Source organism: Festucalex cinctus, chromosome 15 (assembly GCF_051991245.1).
Source record: "Festucalex cinctus isolate MCC-2025b chromosome 15, RoL_Fcin_1.0, whole genome shotgun sequence".
Taxonomy (NCBI): domain Eukaryota; kingdom Metazoa; phylum Chordata; class Actinopteri; order Syngnathiformes; family Syngnathidae; genus Festucalex; species Festucalex cinctus.
In genome coordinates this window covers 18609181-18634750 of record NC_135425.1, presented here as the reverse complement: position 1 = coordinate 18634750, position 25570 = coordinate 18609181, and the positions used below count along the sequence as shown (strand labels likewise).

General features: G+C 40.3%; 1 protein-coding gene across 1 annotated transcript in view; it reads left to right on the top strand.

Annotated features, from left to right (window-relative positions):
* The window catches only part of stom (stomatin), an 84590-nt gene that overhangs the window by 116 nt on the left and 58904 nt on the right, over positions 1 to 25570 (top strand). Inside the window, exon 2 of the mRNA XM_077497631.1 lies at positions 7353 to 7402. The gene's annotated coding sequence lies outside the window, so the exon portion shown is untranslated. The remainder of the gene's footprint in view (positions 1 to 7352; positions 7403 to 25570) is intronic.

Genomic DNA, 25570 nt, shown 5'->3' with positions numbered 1-25570 from the left:
TGATTAGCAGTGTTGTGTTGATGTCGGAAAACAAACAAACATAGCTTTGGCATTATAAACAAAATGTTTTCCTTGGTTTTTGCCCATATCATATTTTCCCACATGTGTTGGGGATTTTTTTTATGGATCATTTACATAGCCAAGGTATACATACACCTACAGTCGGCATATAGTTTTTCATGTTTAAGTCGAAATCTTCATAGGCATGCACAAATTGCTCGTACAAGAACAAGACACGAAGACAACTGAAAATATGGGGGGGGATGCCTTTTGGCACAGATCCTCGGCTCAAAGTAAGATTATAAAAACACACACAGATTGTACAAACATGTTCATCAAATTGAGAATGAGTGAAAATTCCGCCGAGCTATTACCAAAGGGTGGTGTAAATAAAAATGCTGCAAACTCAGAAACATGCTGGAAGTCCACTGTATACAAGTAAAGTAGACTACACTAAGCCTTAGCCTAAATATTCCACATACGTTATTTGTTTCTACTGTATTTGCTTGCATTATCAATTTGCATTTATTTACCAAAGTTGCACTGTTTGAGCTGTGAAGGCTACCACTACCAGAAAACAATATCACTTCTTATCTCACTACCCTGATTCCTATGTAGGTTACAATTTGCAATGGGCTTTCAAAAATAGACTTTACGTTAATAACCTTGGGAGAGAAACAGGCTTCAAACAAACCAGGCCAATAGAAAATGGCTGGCCTTTTCCAAACCGGTTTTATCCACTCCTTCCCAGATGGTTTTGCCAGGTTAAAGGCTGTAAACAGCCAATGCATTTTATGTCACAGCTGTCATACCTGAGTATGTGTCAAATAACTAAAATAAATACTCAGAATAACAGTGATCGTGAGTACATCTTGCCACCATAAACAGAAGTGGTAATCGAGCATAAGGAGAAGACAAACGTGTAGGCCGACACCTTCATGTGTCTCGCGAGGAAGAAAAGGTGTAGGCACTTTAATGTGGAAATGTAAAACAGATGTATCGTTTTTATGCACAAGGTGATTGTTGTGGTGTTTTGACCCGCCAGCTGTCAGAGCAGGCACTGATCAAATGTGGAAAATGCGTGCCTGATCTCTGAGATGTTGTCCTTTTGAACTCATCGCTTCACTCGAATGCCAATCACATTACCCCAAAGAGGGCCTGATTCACGAAAGGGTTGCATGCGCAAAAATGGGCCCAAACTTTGGTGTGTCTGCAGAGCGCATTGTTTGAAAGGGACATGGGAGAACACGTGATGTTTGTGTAAAATAAATAAATAAATAAAAATTGGGGTGTCTAAATTAGTGCCTTAATTTGAAGTTCCTTTCACACCACTATTTTTTTTTTTTTAACTGTGTGCTTAATGACCGCCCCTTACTTGGAAAGCCTGTGCTGGGCGGTTTCAGTTACAACGTAGCAGACACGTCCACGTCAAAATTTAGCAGTTATAAATTTAATAATAATTCATATATTTGTGGAGACTGTTATCAAGTTGCAGGTTTTACAATTTTAAAAATTTGTAGAATTTCAAAATTACTTCATGTTAATTAATATGAAAAAAAAAATGCACTCCAATGTCTTACAGATACAATTTTGCCATCTAGTGGCAGAAAAATGGCCTCAACATAAATCAATATCACACTTGTTTTTTACATTACATTTTTTATTTTTATGCAAATTTCTGAATTATTTTGGAATGACTATCAATGATTAAAATATGCAGCCTTATTACTATTTAACTTTTTTCCCCCCACTTTTGTTAACAAGAGTCTGAAAACTGAGGGAAAAAAAATATTGTACATTTAGAAGAGATAAAATTTGTGATTCATTGTGAGTTAACTATTGAAGCCATGAGATTAATTAGGATTTAAAGTTTTAATCGCCCGACACCCATAGTAAAAAAATTAATTAATTAAATGCTCGAAACGAAAAAAGTATCATGACATATCATCTATTAAGCAATGCAAATTTTGAAGCTTTTGAATATGAGCCAGTCACAAGAAGGAGTCATGCCATGTTAATTATGACAAAACCTCTTTCGGCGCCACATTTTCTTGCATCTGAGTCATTTGGTTTCAGTGCAGTCTTCTGGTATGCTATTTCAAATTTTTATCACAGGTGAGCACATCCAGTATATCCAATTGCAACAAACTCGGGATGAGTTAAATCAAACAAAACATGGCTTTTATCCAGTTGCTTGCTTCCCCTAAATTATCGCAATAGATTTTGCAGTAATATCTTTGCCTGTCTTCCATTAACATTTCTAATTCTATCACTTCAAACTTAATTTTGTGCTTATAGTGCTCCCCTAATATGGAAGTCTCCACCACTTTTATACCTGTCGTTGGGAGTGAGAACAATCTGTTACAGTGAGTGAACAAACATTTTGAGATCGTAGTAAATGTCTGGTGTTTAAACTAATCTCCATCTCTCACTCAGTTTATTTAACTTACCATATTTGAGCAAATATTTCTTAATCTATACTTAAAGAAAGTGACATTTTCCTTTTTATATTTAGGTTAGTGAGTCTTGTTATAAGTACTACACGAACGTATACTGTATGTATAGTCAGTTACAGTAGCGAAATACACAGCAACTGTGCCATTGAGCAATGAAATGAACATGCAAGTATTTCAGTCAGTGCATTGCTATGCAACCCAGATTTCATTTTACAGTCACCTTAACAAAGTAAAGTCTTATAATTTTAAGATTTTCACACAAAGGTCCGTATAGGTCTATAAACGAGCTAAATGCAGTTTTTGATTAACAAGAATGCATGATAAGCAGGAACTTTATCCCCAAACTTCAATATTTTTCTTGAATTTTGAACTTTCTCTGCTTGTGAAAAAGACAAAAGGCAAAAAGATATCTGCAACTTTTGACAAGCTCATGATTCACGTGCTTATGGGAACAAATAAATGGAAAGCCCTCTTCCTTACGAGTAATGCGACTAAATCACTGTTGTCCCGCAGAACAGTTGGCTGACTGCTACAAAAGGAATTCGCAAACGTCAAGGTAAATAATTGCGCATGCCATAAAATAATATAGTTAGTCAGGAATATGTGATTTAACGTTACACGGTTGTATTTATTTTGGTGGCAGTTGGACAGCTTAATTTGTGCTGCAGGACATCAAAAATGATTTTATATTTGTACTAAGAACGTACTGTATGTATAATTTTGGGCACAGAAATTTTGTCAATAAAGAAAGTTGAATATAAAAATTAAATGTCATTTAGCAGGTGGTGATGTCAGTCACTTTTGCAGCTAACTGTATTATGCCGTGTCAGATTTATTAAAAAAAAAAAAAAAAAGCCAGCAAAACTGAGGCTAATGTGCAACATTTTTTTTTTTCCGCAAAATTATATACCCCATATATGTTTTTTTCTCTAAACATGTCTTGACCTTAAAACTGTGTCTTGAAATGTCACGTGACTACATTTTATGACTATCAGAGGCCTGACGCGGCCGAACAATATCGCTTTGGACAGTGTGTCAAGGACTTGCACATTCTTGTTTTAATTAAATGAGATTAAATGAAACTTTAATGATCTCCGCTGGGAAATTCAGTAATCTACTTGACACATCCATTCAAAGGGGCGGGGTCTATACTGAAAAGGCGCTGAACACTCCATAGTGGCATTGCCATCACTTTGTGAGGGAAAGATAACAGATTCCATCCCTGGAAGGCATGGCATCTGTCACTTTATCCGTCTGCTGTCAGTCGGCACAGATGACAAATCATTCACTGTCATTTTACCGTGTTAATTAATACAAATAGGAACACTGATCAGTACACGCCTCGGACATTAATCAGAATGTCTTATGCGATGAGTTAGCAGATGTTCCTGGACAGGTCAAGGGTCAAACCGCTGCTGCAGCTGCACGCAGCGCTGACGAGTCGCAGGCAGACATTTGTCACAGCCCGCAACATGAGCGCTGTCTGACTCCCAGCAAGATGACAGCGGGATTTCAGCAGGCAGGAGTTATTTGTCACAAAACAAATGGTTACAAATCTGTAAGACAAATATAGAATAGCACGCCCACTATGTTTTAATCGCCCATTTTTCTGTCTTTTGTTTCAATAATCGAAATGAATACATGAAAGGCGACCACGGTATGTTTCATTGTTAATGAAGCGTGTAGTGAATGAATATTTCACACACCTGCTGTGTGTCTTTGGTGGGTTTTGACTGGGGACCAAATCCCAGTTTGCCGTGTATGAATGTTGGATTAAACATTCATCAAATGCTGTCACAAAACTTTATCCTCGCCTTTCCAGCCACACAGAAACGGGCCAAAACGCAGGCCAGGAATGACCGGAAACTGTTTTTGTTCTAACATTTGGAGAGTAGCGACACTTGCGTCATGACAGAAAGTATAATGTGGATTTATGGATACAGATGAGGTCAGCTCAGGTCAATCCCATTGCATCGAATTGGCATGCTTGCGATTACCCGGAGGTTCTTCATCAGTCTCAGTAGACGACCTCCTCTGCTGTTGGCTGACTCCAAGTGTCAGTGGAGATGCTTACACGTATCTTGCGCGGAAGCCTGCAGGGACGTTTTGGTGCATGCTTCATCGTACATGTTTTAATCATTCAGTCTCTCAGACACGTCCCGGGAGGGCCCGGCTGCAAAACCACAACACAGAATTAGCGATAGAATCATGATGATGATAATGAAATGTATTTAGAGCATATCAGCGCGCCTCGTTCTGTTCAGGGAGATAATAGCAGAGATCCTGGGGTGAGCTTGTGTGTGCAGGCTCATCGCATCCAACCGCCGGAGACTTGTGGCAGACCGACAGGTCGCCGCATCAGAGATTAGCGGTGCAAACAGTCCACTCGATGCTCCTTCTGCACCGTCAATTGTGAAAGACTCACCTGACGGGTGTTGCTCTCAATCAGTGCTGTCGCTGCCCTCCCATGCGGCACGTGGGGTGATGGGTGGCGGCTAAGCCCCCCCCCCCCCCCCCCCTTTTTTTTTTTTTACTCACTGTGACAGTCATGCTCTGAGATGAACAGAGCTTCATGCAGCAGCGAAGTAAATCCCCCTCGCTACAAGATACCAATTGATATCACATCAGTGGTATCAGTAGGAAACGCAGTGATGGCCTTTTGTTAGCTTCCCTCAGGGATGCTCAGTCACCTGTTAAAGGTCAAGGTGATATGATGTCAGGATTAGAGGGGAAAAAGCTGCCGTGAAGGAATAACATGCTGAGAATTGCTGTAACACTGCAGGCCAGATGGAAGCTAATAATTACCAGTTACTAGTTACATCCTTGTTTTAGCACCTGTCAACCACTGCGCTAACAGGTAGGCTAATCTAATAACTAAAGGATGACTACCTCTCATCATACGAATACAGAGGTGTGTTTTTCATCAGTGTATTTTTCAAAATAAAAACTTTTTAGCCTGCATGATATTTGATTTACAGGTTTATTATGATCATGCCGTTATTTGGTTGCTCCAGTTGTATTCAAAGTGTTATTTAAAGGGGAAGTCAAGCCAAAACAAATGTTCTTAATATGTTCTATGCTAGTCTAAATATGGTATTCTGGTTAAGATTGCATTAGTGGAATATGAGTTAGGCCGGAAAATCCAGTCGTTTATATGACTAACAGAAGGTGGCCATTTTGCCACGTGCTGTTGAGTGAAAATGACATCACAGTTGCTCAGGTCTCAGGTAACAACCAATCACCGCTCAGCTTCAAAAAACAGGTGAGCTGTGATTGGTTGTTGCCTGAGCCTTTACTAACTGTGATGTCATCTTCAGTCGACAGCAAGTGTCAAAATGGCCGGCCCCTGAGATGGATAAAAACGACTAGGTTTTGCATCATAACTCATATTCAACAAACCTAATAATCAGAATGTCATGTTTCGACTCGACATGTACAATTTCTGGGGAAATTGTGTGTGAATGCTGAAAGTGGAATGCTGTGGAATGCTTTGTATTGAAATATAGATTGATATTTAAAAAAAATAACTTTGCTGAATGCCATATTGAATGAGTGAAGTTTGCCTTTGGAAATAGTATAAATAATATTTAATAATGTGCAATAATTTATGTTAAATAATTAAACTGATTATTATACAAAATTGATCTTGGACTAAAATCTACTCCAACCAGAATACAAACCCTGACCTCCCAGGCGTTTGCTTAACCACTGATCTGACTTATTAAAAACCATGAAACGCTGCCTAAAGTGGAAAAATGCAGAAGGCTGTTGTGGAAGGTGATGAAGTAATGCACTTCATGATATATTTAGTATATATGCATATTATTTACTATCTTGTGTTAATGGACATATTTACAATGTACAGTCAGAGGTGGGATTCAAACCCCCAACCTCCTGGTTACTGGACATTAAATGCACTTTACCAACTGTGCCGCCGGGCAGTATCGAGCAACTGCGAGTGATGACGAGTAGTATGTAAGGGAGTGGCGAGTTGAACTTTGAAAGTATAACGTTTGTCCCATTTGAAATGAATGGAATTTTTTTTTTTTTTAGTATATGAAACGTTAAATTGTGTGAAAACTGTACGTATGTTGAATGAGAAAAAATGTGAGCCCGGGTGGCGTGAAATTATGAAGCAAGTTAAAATTGAAACGGTGTAAACTGGATGTTGTATCTGGGAGTTGAATGAGTGAGGGCAATGAGTGAAATAAAGTATCCGAAGAACATGTATGTCGCATATAACATACTGTTGTCAAGAAATGTTTAAGGTCGACGACCTCTTTAAGTTAAATTCCAATGTAGACCACCGCAGTCTGAGTGAATTGGCCAAAGAAAGGAGGAGTCTGTTGTTAAAATTTCCTTGGACGCTCCTCTACATTGATGGATTGCGTCTCAGTGTACTGAGAGGCAGGTTGCTGCCAAACTCAGGTAGCCAGCGGCTGTTGTGTCTTTTGACCCAGTGTGGGCAGCTGGTGGTGGGCAGGGCATGCCCTGTGGCAGTGCCAGGGGAAGGCCAGGAGGGCTGGGACCCCGGCCTGCTCCCTTTCTCTGTTCGGCTCTTGCTAATGGAATGAGGCTCGGCCGCCCATATGGCACTTGTGAGTAGAAGAGGAAGAAGATTTCTGAAGGTTGGCAGTGGAGAGCCACCAGGCAGGCAGTCTTCCGTTAGATATTGAACAGGACAGGAGCAGACCTTAGGACACCAAGTGCCTGGCCTGTGTTATAGATGTGATAGAAGTAGATGTACAGTACACCTGCACCATCAGCCTGCCAGCCAGGGATTGTTTTGATAACGCTGTATATGACGCCAACGTTCCTATATTCCTGTTTTTGTTTGCTGTGGTGTGAATGTCCACTAATACCTTATACCTTTTTTTTTTTTTTTTAACCCTATAGACTTCTTCGGATCAAACTGTCTGCTGGAGGTCCTCTGTATTTCAGCTCAGGTAGGAGTGACATTTATCTGTATAAGTTCAAAGCAATCCTTTGGTTCAAATATGTGTGGTGATTAGCCAGGTCATAATTCAGCCATCATTGGCAGAATGGAAACAAAACATTTTTACAGGATGATTGACTCGAGCTTATTGGCTGATAACATTCATGGATGGTCAAGATGGCTTCCTGCAATCATTTTGAAGACCATAGACCCTTCCTCATGTGTGCTCAGGGGTACTATTTTGAACTCACAACATTTTGAAAACTATGCTTTAAACTTCATTTACACACGGGTTGTACATGCAAAAACTGGCACAACTTGATAACTTACACAAACATGTGGAAGGTGATCTACTAACCGTGTGTACCCAGGATTGCTTAAATAACTAAATTGTGCAGCAATCTTGTGTGTTTGGCAGGAGAAAAAAGGTTTTTGGGAGGAGTATATGCAAATAGATTAATTTAGCACATGCAATGTGATCTATTAAACCTGAAAGGAATTGCGATTTTGCCTTTTTAAATACGTTTGAAAGGCAATCACAAAATAGCACTCACAGCAGTGGCAGCGTAGTCTTAACATTTTTTAAATCCCAGAAACAAAAAATATTACGACATGTTCTTTATTCAGCAAAGCCGTTTTGGAGCTTCTAAGTGCTGACCTGGAGCCAATCACATGAAGGTGTCATGCCACATCATCCTTAGGCTATGACAAAAATTCTTTCAACTGCATTGTTCATTTTTTGCATCTTCCACTATCGCTTCCAATTCCATAACTTCAAGAAAAACCCTCTTTTTCACTCAGGTTCTAGCATGACTGTGGTCAAGTACACAAAACATGGTGCATAAAGGAACAGTTTGGATGATTGTTGACCTGAGCTCATGCGTCACAAATGTTCATCTTATCCTGTTTTTGGAGTTTAAGTATATTGGACTTTGTCAGAATATATTGAATCAAGTCTCAACTAGAGCTAGTCGGTCAAGTTGTGTGGTAGGCAATGAGACAGATGCAGCGGGAAGTTTAAACAACTAACTGCTTGGGTTTAAGTTGACCAGGCTCATCTATGAGCAACGTAGGGCTAGACAAGGAGAAACACAAGGGAAGAGAAGAGTAAGCAAAATGTGTGGAAACCACTTTACAGTGCAGTGTTAAAACAAAATAGTCATGGGAAAATGCTTAGCCTCTGCAGTATCTCCCTGTCAGATGCACTACACAGGCTGATGCAAATGGCACTGAAATTACCATTTCAGTGCGACACTGGCAATTTGTCCTGCAGTGCTAAAAATGAAAACAGTGAGGATAATTACAGTCAGCACAAACATGCAGTATGAAGTTGGCCTGCCTCGGCTTCGCTGTTAATGCTCAATTAAAAAAGTGAGGCAGACTTTTAAACGGGTCCCTCTAGCTACTAAGCAGCCCTCAACCTTTACTTCCAAGCCCGCTCCTTTCACCACCCTCCCCTCTGGATCGGGAACAAAAGCCACCTCTTGTGTCGCCGCCTCCCCTCCCCGTCTCCCGCGTTTCTGTTTTTATTGGTGACATCTGCCGCAAAACAAACTCGCTTAGCAAGAGAAATGATGTGTCAGTGGAAGGTCCTTTAGCCCGCGCTGCTAATCTGTCACACGCCGCTCGTTGTTTATCGCTTCCTCTCCTGCTCCCACTGGCCGGCTGCATGCGCTGCGCGGTAATGGCGACAGATGCTGACCCACAGAAGTGTGAATCTTGCCGACTTTTCCCTCCCGCAAACCTGTAAATTACGACTATCGGGAGTAATTAGACCCGATAAAACCCTTCCCGTAGATGACCTCGTAGATCAACGCACAGCTGTGGATGGTCAGTGTTCTGAATTTGTGCAGTTTTGAGGTGTGTTTTTACATTTGAAATATGGGGACGTTTAGATCACTGATATCAATCTCAGACAGGCTCGATCTTTTATTTCCCTGTTGAGCCTAATGAAAAGAAAATCCCTTGCAGAGGTGCATTTCATAGGATTAACATGCTTTGATCTTTTGTTTGGACAATTTATGACACAAAGGAATGAAAGTGGTTTGAAAACTGTTTAAAAATGTATCATGGTTGGTAATACGTTAGCAGTCAATAACCCAAGGGTTAAGAAAAATGTGTGCTATCATGGACATGGTTTATTTCTTGGCCAATTCCAAATTCCTTCACAAAGTTTTGTGGACATTTTTGCAGTTAGTTTTTGACCTTTTAGGCATTCCGCCCTCTCATTTTGGACCCGGGCCTGAATGCCTTCTGCAAACTCTGATGACTTTGAAGAGTCTAAGAGATGTTTGAAGCTCCTCTGAAGTTGGAGAGGTTATTAGACATGACTAGTCGTCCTCTACTTATCCTCACTGAGGTTCTGTGAAGCCAGCAGGATCCTGGGCACAACCAGGCATCGCTGCATCAGGATCCACCTTCTTGCCCTGGCATCGTGTTGGGCCTGCAACCACTGTGTCTCTTCAAGTAACTCGGGCTATACCACAAAGGTCATGCAGCCAGGTCTTGTCATCCACTCTACCTCCTCCACCTCCTTCTCCAACCCTCAGCGTTCGCTTCCTGACCAACGGAGCCAATCGCTGTCCACCCCTCACCTTCTTCGCCACCACGGCCGAGCGGCAATCTGTCACCGGGCACTAGGAGATGCCACCCTGCCGGCCGCCTTCCGTACACTGCGGTAATGGCTTCTGGCAGCCCGAGAAAGATAAGTAACAGGCAAAAGGCAGAAGCGCGGGAGGGATGAAGAGACCCTACCTCACACCAAAGACGCCCCCGTTTCGCCGCTGTTCGACCCTCCGCTCTCCCCCTTTTCCCTCACCCCAGTTTGGCCCAGTCGCTTTGCACGATACTTCAGTGAATAAATGAGTCGTTTTAATCCGACTGACAAGCTGGCATTGCCCAGCCCTGCCCTCCATCTGTACTGGCGGCCAGCGCAGCAGCAGGCCCCAGGCTGCCCGTGTGCCAATCCAACACACAGCTTATCCTGGCTGTAGCTTCACGGACAGAAGGGTTAGAGCTCTATGTGGCGGCTACCCTCTCCACCAAATGAGCTATTTATATAAGAAAGGGATTAGCTAGTGGACGCTTTGATGAACTGGAAAAAAATCGTGAATTTGCTCCCGTCTTGCTCTGGTGCACGTTTGAATTCCTCGTCTTTGTAAATGAAAAGCACTGCCTTCCGCAAATTGAGTGTAAGGGGGGGTTGACAGGAATTCGTCACGCATTCTCACAATAAGATCAGGGAAGCTTCAATCTTGAGAATGTCCATCTCCTGGGTATAAAATTACCCGAGGGGTTAATTTTTGCTTGGTCATCGCGGTGAGAGGTGATATGCACCACGTCCCAAACAAAAAAACCTTAAGAGGGAGAAATCACTTGGCTACAGGAGGTGCTAAACCTTTTGCTCCATTTCCACTCCCCACAAGCTCCTTTCGACTCCCACTCTTTGGCCATGTGTCACCATCATGCCATTTTTGGGAAGGGACCTGGTAACATTTGAGTGGCCAATTAAGCGTGGGGTCTCAGTCCGGGCACCCGTCTGGGTTCCGTTCAGGCCCGTTACCAATGAGCATGCTGCCACACACACACACACACACCGCTCAAACATTCATTTAGGTCCACATTATCTCCCACCGTGTTATTCCTTTTCATGCTTACTTCCCCGTCTGTCCTGCTTTTTCCCAAGCAAACATTTTCCTTCCCAGTTAAAGAACCCCACTGATCCGATTGCAGCTTAGATTTGGAACAGGAGGTTATGACTGTTAGAGCCATGGTTATAGAACCCCTTTGCCAGTTTCATTGGGAGCCTGGGAGGTGCCTTCCCCCCCCCCCCCCCCCCCTTTAAAGGGGAAGTCAACCTTAAACATTTGTTGACAATAACATGACCTCACTAATCTAAATATGATATTCTGGTTCATATTACATTTATGAAATTTGAGTTATGAAGCAAAATCCAACCATTTATATCCATCTCAGTGGGCGGCCATTTTGCCACTTGCTGTCGACTGAAGATGACATCACAGTTACCCAGGGCTCAGACAATGACCAATCACAGCTCACCTGTTTTCTGAAGCTGAGCTGTGATTGGTTGTTACCTTAGACTTGAGCAACTGTGATGTCATTTTCACGCGACAGCAAGTGGCAAAATGGCCGCCTTCTGATCTTGACAGAAACTGCTGAATTTTGCTGCTTAACTCATATTCCACTAACGCAAGTATTAACCAGGATACTGTATTTAGACTAGTGGGGCTGCTTAGAACATATTATTGTCCATAAATTTTTGGGGGGGTTGACTTCCCCTTTAACTGGCGATCGTACCACTCTGATTCTGAGACTTTCTGAGCCCACTGTTTTGCTACTTTTGCTGAAAGATTAAGCACTGTTTTCCTAAATTAGCCTGGAAAACTTAAAACACCCACATAAAAGGGAAATATTATTATCCTCAAGGTCGAACAGGCGCTCATTATCACCCAGATTGAATAATTACTGAACTTGAGAAGTGCAGGGAATTCAAACTCGAGCCTTTTGAAGTGTTTAAGGAGTGCTTATTCCCTTAACTAGAGTGAAAGAGCATCGCTGGATAATTTAGGTTACAGGCTTGGTGGTGACAGCTGGGCAGCATTGAACGCCAACCAAATAGACGTACATCATGGAGCTCCTTTTTTTTTTTTTTTTTTTTTTTTTAATTAAGTAGGTTAATATCTCAGAATGGTGTTTAATGTTTTATTCAGCACAGACAGCATGGACAGTGTAAAGGGACGGAAAGTGTTTTTGAATGCAGATGGGAGGTGGAAGGTTTATGGCACTTTGGCATTTCCCGTCGGCCGCCTTTGAGTCCGCCGCCCCGTTAAAGGTCCGCTGGAATGATTCTCGCTCCTCTGGAGGCCTCTTCATATTAAACAAGTGCTTTGTTAGTGTGCCATGGTTATTATTCATTACAAATAAATACTTAAGCACTCTGAGCTTAGCACCCTGCTGCTTTACTTACTTGTTTTTTCTCCCAGTAACCTCATTGTCCCTTTTTCAGTCTCCCTCCCCTCACTGCCCCTCGTTCCCGTCAGTGTTCCGTTGCCCTTCAACTCAGTCGAGCGCTGCGAGCTAGCCAGTGGCTCGTGCCCATGTGCCAAAGCTCCCCGCCTCGTGTCCCAAATTCTCTGCCCTCACCTGAAGCCCAACAGAGCCTTTGTTGTGCTCCCCAGAATGACACCCTTCCACCTGAACTCGCCTTACATCTTTTTTTCCCCTTCTATTTTTGCGCAAACACTCCCACACAAACACCCTCAAGTTCAAACGTGCACTCCTGCCCAAGGCATTCCGGTGAAATTCTGGCCCACTCCTCGTCCTCTACAGAGACTTTTGGAAGGTGATATGATTCTTTTTTCTTTTTTTTCTATCTCTGGCTGACTCCGCTACAACGCGGCGTGCGCTCGACCGAGACTGGGCCAATGTGCTCCGTAGCTGATGAATTGCAGGCAAGATGCGGGCCGGCAGCCGGCGAGGAGCAGCGGCGAGCGGCCAACCTGTACTATCGCTGGCTACTCATGTGAAGGGGGAAATCGGAAAGACAGTGCTGACAAGTCTATTTAACACCAGACCTGGAGGAAGCCAGAGTGCCACTGTGCTCCGGATAATTGATATCTTTGCCATCAGGCCACACCTTGCCCCACCTTGTGCTCATGTGCTCTTCTGCTCATATCTATTTACGTCAGTGGTGGGCACAACACTTTGTGGTACTTTTGGACTTTAGGGCTAAAACAGCAATGATTTTATATTGTAAACTATCAAATTTCCACAAGGTATATTCTGTTTCCAAGCTGACTTTGGGCGAATAGTGGCCAACACCCTTGGCTGGTCGGCACTCAATCACATCTGGAGTCAGAAAACCATTCTGATTTTCACAAAAAATGAAAAATTAATCCAACAATCTATGTTGCCTGAATGGAAGTCGGGTGGTGACTATATAAAAACTTAAAGTTACACTTAGGATGTCACCTTAAACACTGAAATGTGACTAATATGTTAATCTGACATGGTAACATTATCAGTAACGTGACTGAGACATGAGCTGTAGCTTAATAACCTCTTATGTGATCAGTTGAAATGGGACAGTATCAATTTTGAGCCTTTGTCCCAAGTTTTTTTTTTTTTTTTTTTTTTAAATTCCAGTCAGCAAGTGAATTGGGTCATTTGTATGTCAATCACATAGTTTTCATAGCGATGTATAAACCAATAAAAAAATAAAAAATAAAAAAATTAAATTAATTTCAATAAAATTTCACATTTGCGTTCTCATTCTTGTCCGCATCAAATTACGAGCAGGAGTATTTTGGTCGGAACTACAATAACTTCCTCTTCCGTTTGTAAGAATCATGGGAAATGTAGTCCTACTAGCGTATGCGGTCAGACGTGACGCAAAATGAGCTTTTCTGCTTGAATAATGGCAAGTTCGTTGATTGTTTACAATGGTCCGTATAGGTCTATAAATGAGCGCTGTTGAACTGCTTGGCACTTCATCACTTTTTAATCCACTTAAGTTGTTAATTCAGTTCAGTATTTCTAGTGTCAACCAAATTTAGTATGTATTGATTTGACCTTTTGTCCACATTGAATCTCTACTACTTTAAATTATGTAGTCCCACTTGTGACAGAATTATTGTTTAGCAAAGCCTGTCCATTAATCTGTGTGAATTGTTTTCTTTACTATAGTGCTGGGAGTCTCAATTCAGTTACAATATGAGTTATCGGTATGGTGCTTGAAGATTTCTCACTTAATCCTTTTGAAAACGACTGCTTGCTGTCAAATGGAAAGCACCAAGATTGTGTCCAATGATTTCCACTGAATGCATCAGTGAAATATAGTCTCCTTGAAGCTCAGCAGTGTGATTCTGTAGGGGAGGCACACCGCCTGCATTTCTGTCACAGGCTGGTGGGGGCCTGTGAGCGGGAGCCCTGTTGACTGGTAATGCCTATTAATTACAGATACAAACTGCTAATTAGCAGACCAAACATTGGCGTCCATACAGTTGGTTTCCCCTGCAGCAATTATATTGAGTTCTAACACAAAGAGACAGTAAACCCAAGCTGCCTGATGTGCTTCACAATCACAGACACCTTGCTGCGCCGCATGCATGTATGCCAGGCATCATGCAGCACGGATCAAATAAAGAGCAAATCAAGTGCTGCTTTGTGATAGAACCGAAATTTTGTTAGTTATTAATACATTTGCAAATCGATTTCTTTGTGGTTGAGTTTTTGAATTGTATTTATATGAATTAATAATTTGTTATGTCATGATATTCTTAGGACCGCCCCCCTTATTTGAGGAACATTTCATGATGCAGTTCATGCTGACAGTGTCTAGAAATAAATATGAGAACAGAGCTTTTTTTATTTATTAATACTTAAATCTGTTTATTTGTTTGTATTTATTTCTGCATTTATGATTATATTTATTTTTATTTTGGAGTTATTTTTTTTAATTTTTTTTTTATTTAGTTTTACCATTTATGTATTTTTGCTATTTTTATTTACATTTCTTTCTTTTTTTTGTATTGAATTTTTAAATTATATTTTTATATCCGTTTTGATTTTCTATTTATTTATTCTTTATTTTGGCATTTTTGCTCTTCCATATAATTATCCCTCATATGGATATAAAAAGTTTTTTTTTTTTTATTATTATTATTTTTGTGTGTGTGTGTGATTTAAAAATAACGCAAAGATAAAATAGTTTAGCTGGGCTCACACCCAAAATCCATATACCAAGCTCCACCCCACATCTTCCACAATATGACCACGCACACGCACCCACACAAATAAGTAAGCGGCCACAAAGTGTCGGCCAGCCTTAATCCCCTTTTAATTTCCTTGTGGGGCCCGCGCCAAGACTCTGGCTGCAGAGCGAAGCTGGCCCCTGATGGCGGGATGGCCGTGGCGACAGGCAGCGCAGGCCTGGAGATCTTTACTGGGATCCGAGCAAAGAAAATACAATAACCACACACCACCACCACTGTTTGCCTTACACTTGAGTGGGATTTAGCTTTGCCGAGCACTCTGTCACAAGTATGCTCACACAGGGCCACACACACACATACACACATATAGGACTGTCCTTAACCAGATTGTATGCTGGACATGTGATTTGCTCCTTTCCCTCAGAGGACACACACACACACACACGCGCACCTATATGCATTTATTAAGCATGTTCTGCAGCACTCAAGCACAACCCAAGATGAGGCTATTTATATCTTAATTTATACAGGTTGGGCTCAGCTTAGCAGTGATCGCCACGCAGGTGCCCCATCCCGCACTGCCAGGAGTATTATCTCCTTTTGAACAGCAATTTATTTTCCTCCCACCTCACCGCTGTTGGGAAGTAAAGGTCCCGTCATTAAAATGTATGCTCTCTCGATGCATCCAGGCAGGAAAAGGGCAGCGGCACCCGCTCCCCCCACGTTCACGTAATGAAAGGCGTAAAAGGAGGCGCGAGGTTGGCCGGCGTGCATCTTTCGAGCGTGCTCGCCCAAAAGGTGGGTTCGAGTGGAACAAAATGGGTGGGCAGGCAGAGCGTTATTGTTGCAGACTAAGGATTTTTATTTATTTATTTATTTTTTTTATGACATTTACGAACACAGCTGGGATTTAGCTCCCGACGCAGCTTCATAACATCCTAGGAAATAGATAGATGCGCTCTGGCGTGTACAACATATGCCTCTTTTTACCAGTAAATGTGCTACTTGCATTTTAAATATGCGAGACAATGTATTTTTGCTGTTTTGTGTAAACAGTCAGAAAATGAAGCATTTGAAGATATGCATATGGAGAAATTACTGAAATATTCCTCACACCACTGAGCTATAAGAAGCTATGCTCAAGTTGCAATAAAATAATTCTGCTACAGTACTAATTTAACAATCTCAATAAAAAAAATAGAATTATCAGTATGATACAGTTTAAATAAGACCACACATCACATTTTTAATTGTCTAGTATGCATTTCTTAAAATATGTAATAAATCAATCAATAACAGACAAATGTAGGTATTTTAATATTGCATACTAGGGATGGTCGATACCACTTTTTTTCCATACCGATACCAGTACAAGGACTCAACTCTTTAGTACTCACCGTTGCCGATACCTAGTACCGATACCACTAGTGCCTGTGATGCAATTAATTAAAGACCTAAATATCCGAATTTGTCATTTTTCCTTCAAATTGAACATAATAGAAACGTTCTTTGTTTTTTTCCATTTATTAATACAATACATATTTTGTAGAGAACACACATTAAAATAAATAAATAAATGCAATGAAACTAATAATCCAGTGACCAGAAAAAGTCCCCTAAGTGGTTATGATCTCGAGTGCCGATACCTTGAAATAAGTACCGGTACTTGCCCATCCCTATTGCATACTATATTTTACTAATGGTATCAGATTTTGGTTTGTGAATGACTTCTAATAATTTGAAGATTAAGTCATTGTTGTAGTTAATAAACTACTTATTTTCACTAGATATTTTTAACGATAACCACTCGATGTATTAAACCAAAAAATCTGATCCTCCTTTTCCTTTAATTGCTCCCCCTCTCAGGTTAATATTAAAGCATATGCCGTTGTTTGATTATAAATCGTTCTTGGTGGGGGGAAAAGAGAATATTTAATCAACTTTCGCTCTATAACTGTTTTCCAATTTCTCCCCGCGAACGTCTTTACGGCAACATAAGGAGTTCGCCCACGATCTGAGTCCAGTCTCATTTAAGGCTAATTCCTGTGTGGCTCCGGATGTTTGATCCCATTGCCCATCTGAAGTAATTAAAGGGTTATTAGTAAACAGATATTCACGCTCGCTCACTCTTGCCAACTGTTTCATGCCATCTGCTGCTGCCGTTCGCACGTGCTTTGACATTGGGAGGATGCTCGTGAATGGGCCGCGCGTTCATCAATTCTAAACACAGTCAAGCAGTGTCATCTTTGGGCACGGACAAGAAAATAACAGATTGGGAAATTTGAGATAATATTATCACGTGTTAGCATCTAGCTCCATACTTTTTAGCAGATGACCATCTCTATTCTTTCTTTCCTCTTTCATGTCCCAATCTCCTCCCCCAGCCCCCCTCCCTCTCGCTGTAACTCTGCCCTGATGCCTGTTTTTATCCTTTTTTTATTTTCAGTAATATAGAGCGGATTAACCCTGCTGGCCCCTAGATGGTTACTGTTTCATTTTATTCTTATTAAAATCTTAAGGACCTACTTTATTATTCCTTTTTGATGCAACCTCAATAATCCTCTGCCTGCCCGTGAGTGCGTGCATGTGTGTGCGTGTGCGCACGCTACAGAAGACCCCCCAGTCAATGTGATGGATGCATGCTTAAGTTTTGATGTGGCATGTATTCATACAATCTTCCACCAGGTCTGAAATCCAGAGCATTATGCACATTTAAGGCTTTAGAAAAGTGTCAGGAAATGACGCTTCTTTACATTGCTCGTTGTCTCGTGTGTTTTCTACAGCCCAAATTTGCCATTCCTGACAGATGCGTTTTTGTCTCCCCTGTTCGTGTCGAGGAGGCTATTACCGCTGATGGGTCTCTGGTGTTTGCTGTGATCTTTCTTACGGCGCGCGGCATTGATTTTGTGAAACCTCTGATAAATCTCAGACAAGAACCAGACAGGAGCAAAGCTTCCTCGGATCACGCCGTGCCTTCTCCTACTGTTTGGCTGACCCGGGGAGAGCTTTATTTTGAAAAGCAGCAGCGGAGAGACGCAGCGTGATGCCGTTTGTACATGCTTGATTGCGGTTTACTGGTAAAATACATTCCCGCTTGGCTTTTTGCTCTGTTTTTTTTTTTTTTTTTTTTTTAAGGCTCTTTCCTATAAAAAGGCCACAGAGTTGTTAAGTACCGGCTGGGCAATAAATCAAATTTAATTAATCGTCATTTTGAAAATCAAATCCTTGAACATTTGCTAAATTGTGAAATTTCAGTTTTGTCTTCTGGATTATTAACTCATTTGCTCCCTAAGACGTATTTATGTTTTTGTTTTTGTTTTTTTGTTGTTGTTTTTTTGTTTTTTTAAATGCTAGAGCATACAGAAGGCTTTGATGCAGCCTCTGAACTGAAGAGATGCTTGAAGCAATGGTTATTACAAAAACGGCCAGCAGGTGGCAGCAGAGTATAAGAGATCAACCAGGGCCATGTTGCAAAAAGCTTTTTCCCCACTGTTTTAAAAAGATTTGTGAATAATGATGAAACGTAGCTATATTCTAATTGCTGCAAAACGGAAACTGAAATAATACTTTTTTTTTTTTTTTTTTCTCCTCCCCCCCTGACTCTAATCTTTCTTTTGGTAGGTTCCATGTTTTTATAGCAATAGATCACAATAGTCTATGGGCCTTGCAAAATCAGTCAAAATCCAGTAAAACAGCCGGGAGCAAAGGCGGTTGCTTCAGTGAAAATGGCTGGGAGTGAATGAGTTAAAAGCTGTTCTTATATTTTATTACATCTAGATGTTGTTGTGAGTTGTAATTTTGGCAAACTATAAATGTTAAGTTTATGTTAATATTGATTTAGAATCAGTATACATTATTGTTGTCTGAACATTTTGCACAGGAATTATTTATCTGTTTTTACTTAGGAAAACAATGACCAAGCTGGTAACATAGTACATCACCCCCCCCCCCCCCCCCCCCCCCCTTTTTTTTTTTATGACTATACAAATACAAAGTAAACACCAATTTAATAAACAGTAATCGGAGGGAAATGCTTTTGTAATACATTTTAATGCAAAATTCAAATGAATCAGATTAATCGATTAATCTATTGAATAATTGATATTTAAATATTTGATAGTGACAGCACTACTACATTATTTTTATTTATTACATCCATTTGGGCAGCTTTGTTGAAAATTTGGGCGTTACGGAGCCATTTTTGAAAAATCTCACAAGAAACTATTACGATATTGATAATTTTGATAGGCCCGATGTGTGTGCACAGTTTCATAAGTTTTTTTTTGGCGAGATTTTATTTTATTTTTTTTGGCGAACAGCATGTTGCCACAGCATCATTTCATGAAAAATCACAAACTTTGTGTTTCAACATTATGAAGTGCTTAATAAAAACACTCTTCCGAGCAAATATGAGACCGATCTGGAGTCAGCTCTTAAAAGTTCCGGCACCCAGTGACCCTGAACAGAATAAAGAGTGTAGAGAATGGATGTATTTTTATAATGGTACCTTGAACTTGTGAAAAAAAACGGTTTAGAAGTACAAACCAATTTCGACATTAGTCCTGGTGTTGGACCTCAAACATTCATTTGGAAATAGCATTCCAGTTGAGTTTTCACTCACTTGGTATCATTAACCTCCCATTTAGTTCACTTTAGTCCATCTGTAGGCGTTCCATCCAGAGCAAATCATCTTCATTAAATCTGCGATAGCGCTCAAGTGTCTGTGCAGGCTGCCGGGAGCACGGAGGATTACACTATCGACTTGCCAAAAGGTCAACAATATTTGATTCTCTCAAAAGGTTGATATTTATACCCATCTATTTATTGACTTCTTTCGTTTTCATTATATTGCTTGAACCTGCGACATTAGCATCCGTACTCTTATTCTCTCTTTTGTCCTCCTGAATGAGAGCAATTTGCAAGAGTGCGCGCGCACATTCAAATTTCTCATTTCCAATGCATTATATCCAAATGAGAAGAGAATAGTTGGGGACAAAGTGGATCATGCTGCATGAGAGGAATCTGAAATTGAATTGGAAGTGTTTCAGCACAAATGTAATTATCATATTTTTCGGACTGTAAGTCACCCCGAAGTATAAGTCACATCAGTCAAAAAAAAAAAAAAAAAAACATGAAAAAAAGTCGCACTGACAGACTAGTCTTCTACAATGCAATACATAATTCTAGCTAAGGTAAGCCATTTTAAACTGAAATGTAAAATAGAAGCAGAAATTTTCTAATTCAACCGGAACTCGTTAGCTGCTATCAACATGATTAGAGAACAGGGATATTGAGTTGGGTCCATGCTCTTATTTTATTACTATACTGGGGGTGTCAGGTGATTAAAATTTTTCATCGTAATTAATCACAAGACTTCAACAGTTAACTCATTAATTGCAAATTTTAGATTTGGTCTAAATGGTAAATAAAATATTATTTTACTAAGTTTTCATACTCTTAACATAAAAGTGGGAAAAAAATGTCTTGTAAATGTCTTTTAGCCACTGATTCAGTAATTTCATAGTAATTCATAAAGTTGAGGTAAAATTTAAAAAAGGCATACTGTAAAAACGAGTGTGATATTGATTTGTGTTGAGGTCACTTTTCTGCCACTAGATGGCATAATTGCATTTGTGAGAAGCGGTGACAGCTCCGTGCATTTTTCTTTTCATATTAAGAGCGATCTAATCTTTAAAATGAAGTAACTTGTGAAATTCTGCACCTTTTTAAAATTTGTGAAATACAACTTGACATCAGTCTCCACAACTATGCATTATTATTATTAAATTTAGTACTGCTAAATTTTGATGAGGATGTCTGCTGCGTTGCGACTGGAGAAATTAGTGACGTTAAAAGAACTTTAAAATAACTCAATTAACACACTAATTTTGACACCCGTATTTTATATGAGTTGCACCTGACTATAAGTGACCGGAGCAGCCAATCTATGAAAAACGGTATAGATCGTAATATGTTGCTTGTTTGAGTCATCATGTTTCCTTTCCTCTTCTTCTTCTCTTCCTTCTCTGAGCTCAACCAAATCCTCACCCCCTCCCCTCCTGTGTGCCAGGGTCACGCTGTCAAAATGACTCTTTTTATTACAGTTCATAAACAGCGGCTCCCCCAGTGGCCTCGGGAAATTTCACATAAACTTTGATCAAACAGACGTTAGCCTCGCTGGTCCTCTACCGCCTCTCTCCGCGCACCAAAATAGCTCCGCTCAATCACAGGCAGAGAAAACACGGCGAAAACCGTGCAAATAGCAAGGCAGTCACTGATATACCAAGTCATTATTGACCAGAACAGCAGGGGAATAGATCTCATATAAAAACAATAAGTTACTCTTTGCCTTTTCCCCTTGGCGACCCTTCTTTCCTAGAGTGGAAGTGGAAAAAGGAAGGCATGTACAGGCAGTAAACTTGACGGCTTAGAATTTAATAGCTTCGAGGGGAGCTTAATCTAAAGTGATAAAAGCATCAAAAGTAAAAACCTAACCGTGTGTGTACATGGAGGCCGGACGCTGTACAATAGTTCTTTGTGGCTTTATCTTCCGCCGTCGTCCTTTTCATCATGTTTAGAGCGGCCAGCTCCGTTTTTTTTGTTTTTTTTCTCCACAAGGAAGAGCTCCCTTGTTTGCAATGGACGACGGCCATTTCGGCCGGGTTTCCACCAACCGACACAGTTAAGACGCCGTTGTGCCGTTTGGACTCAAAGTCCTGATTTCATCTTGCATTTCCATCACGGGGTTGTTTAAGACCAATGTCAATAGCTGTTTATCATTATTGCACAATTCAACCAATGAATAATACAAAGGATCAAATCCGGTTGTCTGTGCTGACATCACCAGTAAACAAGAAAACGCAACATAATCCAGAGCGAACACTTTTAGGACGGATTTCAGAGCACCCTACATGGCGAAGGCATATCGACTCATTTTTCTTTTCTTAAAACACATTTCTACAGACTATTTTAACTTTCATTTTCTCTTATACAGGCATTGTTCTTCCACTTTTATCTTTGTTTGCTCCTTTTGACCCGTATTTTGTTTTGTTGCATTCTGTTCTGCCGTACCCTCTCCTAGACGATTCTTTTTATTCCTAATTGTGCATCATTTCATCCTTGCTTTGTTTTCAAAACACTTTGTAAACACTTTGTCTTTAAAGGTGATATATAAATAGTAATATTGTTGTAAGCACATTTTTGTATCCAATCTTTGCTCCCAGTATAGTGTTAACACAGCTACTACTCAGTAAGCACATGGATGAAGTCATATTATGTTATACAAATGCATATTAAAAAGCGTCAAAGATGGACAAAGGACACAAAGAGGCTGTGGTTCTTATTTTATTTTAGTTATATCACTGGTCTGTGTCTTTAGGTCTTGCAGTATTTCACCCAAAATGAACTGAACACATGAATGGTCATTTTCCTTTAATCTGGAAGTCAACTTTAAACATTTATTGACAATGATATGTTATTTGTGACCCCACTAGTCTAAACATGACATTCTGATTAATATTACATTTTTGGAATATGAGTTATGGAGCAAAATCCAGCTGTTTTTAATCCATCACAGGGGGCGGCCATTTTGCCACTTGCTGTCGACTGAAGATGACATCACAGTTGCTCGGTGCTCAGGCAACAACCAATCAGAGCTCACCTATTTGTTTGTTTTTTGTTTGTTTAGTTTAGTTTTTTAAGCTGCACTGTGATTGGTTGATACCTGAGCCCTGAGCAACACTGATATCATCTTCAGTCGACAGCAAGTGGCAAAATGGCCGCACCCTGAGATGGATAAAAACGAGTGGATTTTGCTTCATAACTCATATTCCATATACACAATATTAACCAGAATATCATGTTTGGACTAGTGGGGCTGCATAACATATTACTGTCAAAACATTTTTTTTTTTAGGTGGGGGGTGACGTCATCTTTAACGTTTAGTTTTGGAGTGTCGGTAATACAATTCACATCACCTTCGTAAAACAGGAAGTTCAAAGCTCCATAAATGCATTTTAGCGTTCCATTGTAGCATTCTGGCCTTTTGTTTCAGCGAGTTTATCTTTTTTTTTTTTTTTTTTTTTTTTTTTAAACGTCCTCGCACATTTCAGTTTTTCTTTACTGGAGTTCTGGAGCCCAAAACCGGCTGTAAATTGTCATAAAAGCCAAATGACGAAACGGTTCAATATACAGTAATTGAAGATGTGAGATAAGCAGCAGTGCGTAGTGACATTGTCATAGTTTTCGCCAATACATACACCATATGTGTCATCGCGAGAAGGTTGCCTACGCACACATCCACACTCCCGCATTGCACATGCATGTGGAGCCTGGAGGCTGATGCTTCCAGGTTTGGATGGCAGCGTCTTGGCACCCATGGGTCCGCTGAGACCCGCCTCTGCTCAGGATCAAGGGGTGCAGGGGGCTGCCGTTGAGGCCTAGCCAGCATGATTGCACGCCAGATTCAACCCCGGATGGCGCTGCCGCATCACTTGGCAGGCTACGCTCGCTTGGTGGGTCTGGAAACTTCCGTCTTTGTATTTATTTGACTCTTCTGGATATGTGACTTTAGAGACACAAGATGATGGGGTTTGGGTCTCAGGTATGGTTAAACGATTAGGTTTTTTTTTATTAGTTTTTTTTAAGAAATTAATCACGTAATTTCCCGTAATTAATTGCCCATTTGATACAAAATAAACTGTTTGAGAATCCGTGGGAGTAATGGCTGCATTTTGTACAACCAAAATTTTTCTACTGTTGATTATAAAAGAACTGGACGGTGTTAATCTAATCTGTCATTTGGCAGATCCGGTTGACAGTGTTCCCTCGTTTTTCGCTGGAGCTGGCTTCCAAAAAAATCCTGCAATAAATGAAATCCGCAAAGTAGTTATATTTATATTTATTATAAATGTTTTAAGTCTGCAACAAAAAAAAACACCACCACACAGTTTATACACTTTTTCTCATTGAGACATTTACATTTTCTCATATTTCTCAATGTTCAAACCTTCATACATTTTATAAAATGGGTACTAAAAAAAGTGAAGGCAACACTGCACTAAAAAAAAAAAAATCTGTGAGACCGCAGAAAGTGAACTGTGATATAGCGAGGGAATGCTGCGTGTGTATATATAATTGACCATAATATTGTGCGAGTATTGAAAATTTTGAAATTTTCTAAAAAGGCTGGCAGTGAATGAGTTAATCGCACAATTTTCCGTAATTAATCGTGATTAATCACTTTTTTCTACTTGTGTTTATACTTCTTTTCTTCAAAGCTTTTTTTATTTAATTTTTTTATTATTTTTTTATTTATTTATTTTTTTTTTGACCTCATACTGTACGGTGTCCTTGAGTGCCAAGAAAGTCTCCTCTAAATATAATTTATTATTATTAACAGATATTTACTTAAGTAAAATCTTGGAATTACTTTTAAATCATCAAATAGAAAGTAGATTTATCATCAAAGACTGTTCTAATAGCTTTCTTTGATCCTTCAATAGAATACTTACCTAAAATGCAGCTATTACCGGTACACAAAACAATGTAAATGGACTCAGCTTTACAGGCCCACTTAAAAAAATAAAATAAAATAAAAAAATTAACCCTAACTGTTACCCTAACCCTGTTGTTGTTGTTGTTTTGTCCTTTTTCTTTTTTTTTTTCTTTTTTCCCATTTCTTACTCTCTCAAACTGAACTTTACTTCAATTTCTCATGAATTAGCTTCCATCAAATTCCAAAACCCACCAGGCAGATAGAGTTGGACATTATAAATCCTGCTGGAGCGCTGCATAGTGTGTATTTTTATAGGATGCCTGTTTATCTTTGTACTTGTGTCAGTGTTTACAAATGTGTTAGAATTATTCTGTATGGCTCCTCGTGTTTGTCCCTCTCAGCGTATAAGAGGATGCGGAAAGAAAAAAAAAAAAAAAAAAATGTTATGAGAGCAGTCAGGAAAAGTTGATTCCCATAAAGTGGCTAACTTGGGACATCTGTTGTGAAGAGGCACTTGAATCACTATTTACCGCTTTGCAAATTTCTGCTGCACATCACAACCAGTGTGTGCGTGTGCTCTGGCAAGTGGGAGAATTTGTTGTGTTTTCTCAGGGTCTTATTATGAGTTTGGGGACTGTTAAAGCAGGCGAAGCCTTGCGCTGTTTAAAGCGGGACTCTCAGTACCCATCAGGCCCCAGCGCGTCTCTGTGAAGACGACAACCACAGAAGGCGTCTTCCCGAGAAGGAGCCGCGTTCAGCGAACACACACCCGGCGCGCTAAAGAGGTTAAACTGCTGCGCCTGGCACAGCCAATTGTATTGATAACCGTTTGAAGCCGCTTCCTGGCATCACGCTTCATACTCTTTATTTGGGTTGCCACTCCAGACGAACTTCAAACCTGGGAGAGTGTGTATTCCTGCACTCAGGTGTATACAGGCTTGTGTGTGT